This window comes from Rhipicephalus microplus, chromosome 6, assembly GCF_043290135.1.
Source record: "Rhipicephalus microplus isolate Deutch F79 chromosome 6, USDA_Rmic, whole genome shotgun sequence".
NCBI classification, from domain to species: Eukaryota; Metazoa; Arthropoda; class Arachnida; order Ixodida; family Ixodidae; genus Rhipicephalus; species Rhipicephalus microplus.
Genome location: NC_134705.1, coordinates 137,383,982 through 137,391,250, shown reverse-complemented (window position 1 = coordinate 137,391,250; position 7,269 = coordinate 137,383,982).

Genomic DNA, 7,269 nt, shown 5'->3' with positions numbered 1-7,269 from the left:
CTTCATCTCCAATCAGACGTTTGCGCAATGAGTGAGAATCTTACCCGTGAAGTCGCGCACAGTAGCTCAAAACCATGCTGCCTTCAATGCTGTACCTCATTTAAAACTGCATTGCTTATGCCTCGATGAAAATTCAATAAGTTTGCATCCGTGTCGTGCAAATATTTCTCAAAGTGCCAGTCACCGTGTACATTCAAAACGTGAACTTTTGAAAAAGATAAGATTTTTTAAGGCTGCCATCTACGTGGGGGAAGCCCACTGCGTGCTAGCCGCGTCTCTCAGTACTATAAATTAAGTTTCTCCATCCATCTGCGATAGGAAAATTTCTACGCTATGAGTAGTGACCCTTCCGCGACCCCACTTTTTTAAAAGCTGTTACTTTAGGGCATAGTAATGTAGAAGTTTCTGTCGAAGGAATGCAGACACGCAGCTCTGCTATGCAGAAAGAGGCCGCCAGCGGAACTTCCTTGCCAATCAGCACCTGCTCCAAGAGAGAGTAATGTTGGTGGGGTGCTCGCAGTGACGTCATATTGCTTACAAACAGGGAGAGGTGTATTACTTCTTACGGAAGCTGTTTGCTTCCTGCTCGAATACGGACCGCCGGCGAAAAGCCGACGCTGCCCCCTAAAAAAAGGCTGGCAGAATAATGAAAATTTGTATGTTCTATCGTGAGCAATATGAGGTCGAACACGTGAGTGCGTGGCAATTAGCCTCGAAACCAAGATAACCTGATACGTACATGGCACTGCCGAAATCAGATGGGAAGGAAGGGGTGCCATTCCACTGCCTGTCAGCCCTTCCACTTAAGTGGCTAGCGTTGTGGGCAAATGACTGACAGATGCCGCTGGCGATGATAGGACAAAAAAAATGCCCCATCAGAAAGTAATGAATAGACGTGTATCAAAACACGCAGTCAACACCATCTACATATAATACAGGCATAAAATCACGGCAGCTTACGTCACAGCTGATATATTAGCAGCTACATGAGTAATGGGGTGTGGCTGTGCGAGTTATGTGAGTTAATATAACAGCTGGCAGCCTAAGTGGGAGTGTCAACAGATACCAGAAGCACGTTGCCCTTTCCACTTTGCCTCCAACAATGGCCATTGCGAATCAGCGCATGTAGGTTTCGAGCCTGTTCACCACGCGCTCACGTGTTCGAACTCATATTGCTCACAATAGCACAGAACATATGTGCTGTGTTTTGCTCCAGCGAGATTTTACTTTTCACCTGTTTTGTGTTTTGTTCGGAGTCAACCATACACCGTTCCACAGTTCTGTTCTGAGTTCGCGACAATGGAAAAAACACTTCAACCACGAGCAAAGAATTACGACCAGGATGTGAGTGTGGCCCCCACTGACTTTGTGCCGACTGTCTTCGGAACGATCATTTAGTAACTTACGTGAGTGGGTGCGAACTACAGTGCCAAAATAGGTTCAGGACCAGCAGCTCTACCGAATGCCCAGGCTGTGTCGTCGTTCATAGATGCGGTACGCGGGGATGTCAGACGGGTGATTGGGGAATCCCAGCCTTTCTGGTGACCACTGAAACCACCGAGTCTCATAGTACTATAGAACTGCATGGGCTGATTTTTCCGGCCAGAGCCCGGTCCGAGCTCAGCCCTACCCGAAAGTTTCATGCTACGACCCGCCCGAGCTCGGCCCGGTGTTTTTATGTTGAGCCAGTACCCCGCCCGGTCCCAAAAGGTTTGGGCCCAGCCGGGCCTGTTTCAGCCGGTTATGCCTTCAACATAAACGAGGCACTGCCGTCTTTTTCGTTAATGTTAAGATGCCTGCCTCATACAAGATATATTCTAGTAAGTGTTTTGGAACATCATTCAGTGTAACTACTTTTGTTGGTATACTCTGTGTACGTTTGTTTAATTATACCCGTAACACTTTCGCAAAACAATCGCAGGGTCATGTAAACTATATTGGCAGTCATATCTGGCTGTCTGATGTACGGAGTGCTAAGCACGCAATTTTTTTCGCATTTAAAGAACCACTCCAAAAGATTCTACACCCATGAAGGAGAAAAAAAGGAAGACATTGAAAGTATGAGTCTACATTAATTGCATGTCAGTCGTAGCTACTGAGTGAAAGTAACACGCCTCCTTCTAACGTCATTTATTAAGCTATGCAATAAAAAAAACATCCTGTGCCTACTTATGAGAGAAATAAACTAGGCTGGGCAGGATTTCATAAATTGAAGCTGTCGTGTCAACTGCTCAGCTGTTCTCCACGTACACTGTTTTCGCGCTCAAAAGAAGGTTGTTTTTTTTACCCTTCTTCCCCAAGTCAGTCACCGCCCCCACAGTTTAACATATAAGTCAAAGTAAGCCACATCCATAAGCAAGCGAGACGCCGTCCTCATTGTTCCTTGGAGATGCCTATCTCATGGTGTTCTTGTGCCAGTCTTTGATATTTGATGGTTTTATGTTTTGTGGGAAAATGTGCATAGAGCCTTCATTAGCGCACAAAGCTGTGTCATTTATAGCATGGCGTGTATTCAGACAGGCCAAGAACAACAAGCTTCTGCCCTACTACTCTTCTTAGTCTCTTCAGTCCATGTCGCACGCAATTTCAGCGCTCTTAAAGCATGATCGTACTCAGGGTTTCGAAACTAACTGTCAATTCAAGCACCGAAGTGAACCAGTTGGCTTATTTAGCACTCCCCGTCGAACACGTACGTGTGTCTGGAGTGCGATCCCCTGCTGGGTCCGGAAGCAGAAGACTGGGTTGCCCAGTCAACACTGGCCGAAGGCTTCGGTGCAAACAGGACAGCTAAGTATGGCTGTAGTTGCAGGCTTTGGGCTCGCGGAGGCAACAATGTTGGAAAAGGTGTACGGCAAAAAAGAAACAAAAAGTGGCGACTATTGTGAGAAAAAAAGGTGCATGCTAAACAAGAAGCAGCATGTCTGCCAGAGATATTTTGAAGAGCCAAGCAACAGGCATACATTGAATTTGTAACAAACACGTGGTGTGCACAGGCATGTGGTCCCCTTAGGTCCCTAATGAAGCGAGTATGCATCTTTCGAAACTATGCGCAGCTTGGTCCTCTGCAGACACCAATGAAAAATGAGCTAAGCTCATCCAATCTGTATGCGTTTTTTTTTCACAAGAGTAGGACTCATGTCTCCATTTTTGGTCTATGTTACTTATCCGCTATACCAACGACGATTGCAATTGGGAGAAGTCCGAATGGATGAAAGATTGATGAACTCGGGGTGGCGTGGGAGCCTTAGGAAGTTTATGCGGTAAAAAGTGCCAAAATACCCATGCCTGTTAACGCCGCCCCCCCCCCCCCCCCTTATTCAAAGGGTACAACAGCATATAAATATCACATTCATGACCTTCCTTATACAGAGCTCTCACTTCGTCCGTAAGAGTGCTTCCTCATCTTAGCGTGCCTTTGGAACGCTTGCGCTTCGATAAATGAGGACGCTTATGAATTACTGTAGAAATATAGAAAGCGCAAACGTGGCCGTGAAAATAGGTTACACATTGTTCTATATATCTTGGGTGTTTCAGTGAAAAGAAAAACATTTCTAGCTAATTTTTAAGTGATAAATATTTGCAACTGCCTTGCTAGCACAAAAAATTGGTAACATTTGCATTGATTGGTGCACATTTTGTAAGAGTCACTTTAAATCTCGCACTCAAAGTGCAACAACTACAGCTCCGCAGATATTTATGACTCGCGAGTCGCGTTGACGAGTCTACGCAGTACGCAGGAGGAAAAAGGCGTGATGAACATTCGAGCATATTTGCATACTTTAATTTTTTTCTCCAGATACAAGCGCGAACATGTTATCTCCACTATATAAGGTAAGTCCTGTATCACTGCTGTTGCAGCAGTCTTACTTGGCAAACTTTTCCTTATGGCGAATTCTACTCGTCAAGTGGGAGCAAGTTTTGTTGCTCCAAGGCCGAGAATCTGCATTCTGTAGGTAAATTCGCAGAAAGGCCGTGTTTTCTACGGGCAGATTCGGAACAACCTACTCAGTGATGAAGCGTTCCTCGTGCTCCCTCTTGCAGAGATGGATTTCACCGGAACTACAAGAATGCGTTGCCGTCATTTCAGGTACAATACGGCAGCTAGGTTGTTTTCAGCGTCTTTTGAGGCGGTGTCTGTCTAGTCACCCTGTGCACTTAATTACATTTCTAAGATGGCGGCGTTTTACTCTGCTCGACGCGCTGTGGCTGGTTTGCTTCTCGCTTTGAGAGACAGCGAGAACACTTCTTCTGCTAGCGGTATCCGCAGCGAGGGTGACGAGCCACATGTGCTATACGAAATGATGTATAAGAAAATATTTCCCGGCCAGCCGTGTGCACGACTAAAGATAATCGGCTACGTCCGAGAAGTTTCCACTAGTGGTTTCGTGACGTATGCCTAAAGAGCTTCCGGAGACCTCACGTGGGGCATTTACGTGCTCTACTCGTAAACTTGGCATGGTGCAATCAGAGTGCTCGCTCCAAAACGTCGGTGTCCACTCCGAATCTACCAGCGGAATTCACCATTACGGTACGCGAGAGCGTCTTACACTCAATATAATGGTGTAAGTATATTACGAGTGTTTTTGGAAAACGTGTACATCATACCGACAGAGACGAATCCTAGCCGTCTTGTACTTTGTACTTCCTGTGTTCAATGCACGCTAATCCTAATGCACTCAAAGTGGTATAGCCTAGACGAAGCCCTTAATTACGGCGTCTTACGTAACCTGCGCCACTTCAGAATGTAAAACTCTAAAAAACAAAAAAACGAACAGGTAAAGAGGTCATTATATTTATATGCAGGGTGATTCAAAAAGAAATGTCCAATGTTAATGAAAATTACAGACATGAGGCATCTGCGTTCCACCTGCAGTGCTCCTTTACTTTGCCAGGAGTAATCGTCGTATGGGTAGACACAATAATTACTGTAGTAATAAAAGGAATTAAAAGAAATAACTTTTTAACGAATGAAAATAGCCAGTCAAGTCGAAAGGGTGAAATAAAGTTCTTTCTTCGAATAGTCTATACCTACTTGAAAATTTTTGGAAAAGCTGCCACCTGTAATCCCAACGGAACGAGGAAATCTGGATATTTCAGCTGGCAAAAATGATTCCGCCGCACCAAACATCGCATTCCCCGCTCACTTGGAAAACACCCTCGATGAAAAGCAAGCTGCTTCCAATAGCGTAAAAAGTTGATTATTTATATTTCAATAAAGATTGTTCTAAATAAGGTTTTACACAACAGAAGATACCTTATGATAATATAAAGAGATTGCCTCAGGTAGCACGCAGATACCTCGTTTTTGTAAATTTCAAATATATTGAACACATTTCTTGAAACATCCTGTATATAAGACCCGGGCCTCCTACGCGCCTGACTAAGGCCCGGGCCTGACCCGAGCTCGAGGCTCATGGTTCTGAAGCCAGGCCAAGCCTGATCCGACAATGTCTTACCCGGCCCGGCCAGTGCAGTTATCTACCTCGTAAACGAATGAAACACAACAAAGTGCTCCCATTCACATGAACATCGTAGCCACTTCTAAGGCTTTTGCCTTCAGAGTAAACACAATGAAGAAAGACAAGGAACACAGATCATGAGTAAACTACACAGCAGAATAAAGATTTACTGAGGAACTAAATGACACTAACAACCGATTTTTTAACTTTTTTAACGTGGTAGGGTGTCGTGGTGGTAAATAAAAGTAAAACATAGCTTGAAAACCATTATAAATCCGCATGAAGTATTCCTCAATAGCCGTGAAGGGGTAAATTCAAAGCACTGACTCAATCAAACTGATTGTTGGCTCGATAAACAAGTGATTATTTTAGAATATCTTTATTACGAACACCAAATGTCTAATTGACTTGAAATATTCTATATGCGCTGTCAATAGTTGCAACCACAGCATTTATGCGACCCGTTAAAATCCAACAGAGGCCTTGAAAGGCGTTGGGTCATCCACAAATTTCCGCTAGATGTTTCGTGAAAAATAAGCATCCTTTTATAATGGTAGCATATTTCGCAGCAGAAGCAGCACGCATTTGTTGCCGTTGAAAATCTGGCTTCAAGGCCTCATTTGACGTTTAATTGATCTGTATTACAGCTTCCCCAAATTTTTTTGAAGGTAACATTACACTGCAAATGTAATCAACCTTCATGGGCAAACTTAATCAAGCTTTACAGTTTCGACATATGCCGTACAATTGCATCGCCCGGCCCGCTCCGATGTCCATGCGCGGGCGAGGGCACCTTTAGTAGTTGCTCTTGTCCCTATATAAAGCTTTTGCCAAAGCTTTATGACCACCCCACCGCGGTGGTCTAGTGACCTGCAGGTCGCGGGATCGAATCCCGGCTGCGGTGGCTGCATTTATGATAGAGGCGGAAATTTTGTAGGCACGTGTGCTCAGATTTCGGTGCACGTTAAAAAAACACCCAGGGGGTCGAAATTTCCGGAGCCCTCCACTACGGCGTCTCTTATAGTCATATGGTGATTTTGGGACATTGAAACTTAATTATCAATGTTTTATGACTAGTAAATGTATTGGAGGAGTCTGGTAGAACTATAGCTTTAAAAACAGAAACCACAGTATGGAGGCCTTCGAAAGGCGAGGAGGTCCAGCGCAACTGGTGTAGTGAAAGCACCCTATTTTCCAAACTCAGCACTAAGCTTGGGAATTATCCGGGTTCTACGCTCGTTTTTTTTTCAGGCCAGTACAGATGGCCACAGTTAGACGCAAATGCTTGCAGATTAGCACCATATGAATGTATCTTCATATTGCCACATTCGTTTTCTCAAGGTTTGTTATCGCCCCATCACACTACGTAATTCTCACCGCAAACTGCGCCTGTAGTCTTCGAGAAGCTTGAGCACTGTAGTAGATAATTTTGATAACAGGACGCCCACTCAACGAACTTTACAGATTATTCTAAAAAGTACGTCACCACTGGCGACAACACTAGATCATTCGATGGCAAGTGTATAAATGCCTACGCACTTCGCCGCTTGTCAGTTGATCGACGCCCTACGCTCTGCCCGCCGCTATCAGTGCCATTGCTTCGCTGTAATCTTGATTTTCATTTGTTGGCCACTGGTTCGGCCCGAGTAAACTGTTTCATCTTCGATGTGTAATGATTGATATGTGGGGTTTAACGTCCCGAAACCACCATATGATTATTAGAGACGCCGTAGTGTAGGACTCCGGAAATTTCGACCACCTGGGGTTCTTTAACGTGCACCCAAACCTGAGCACACGGGCCTACAACAAT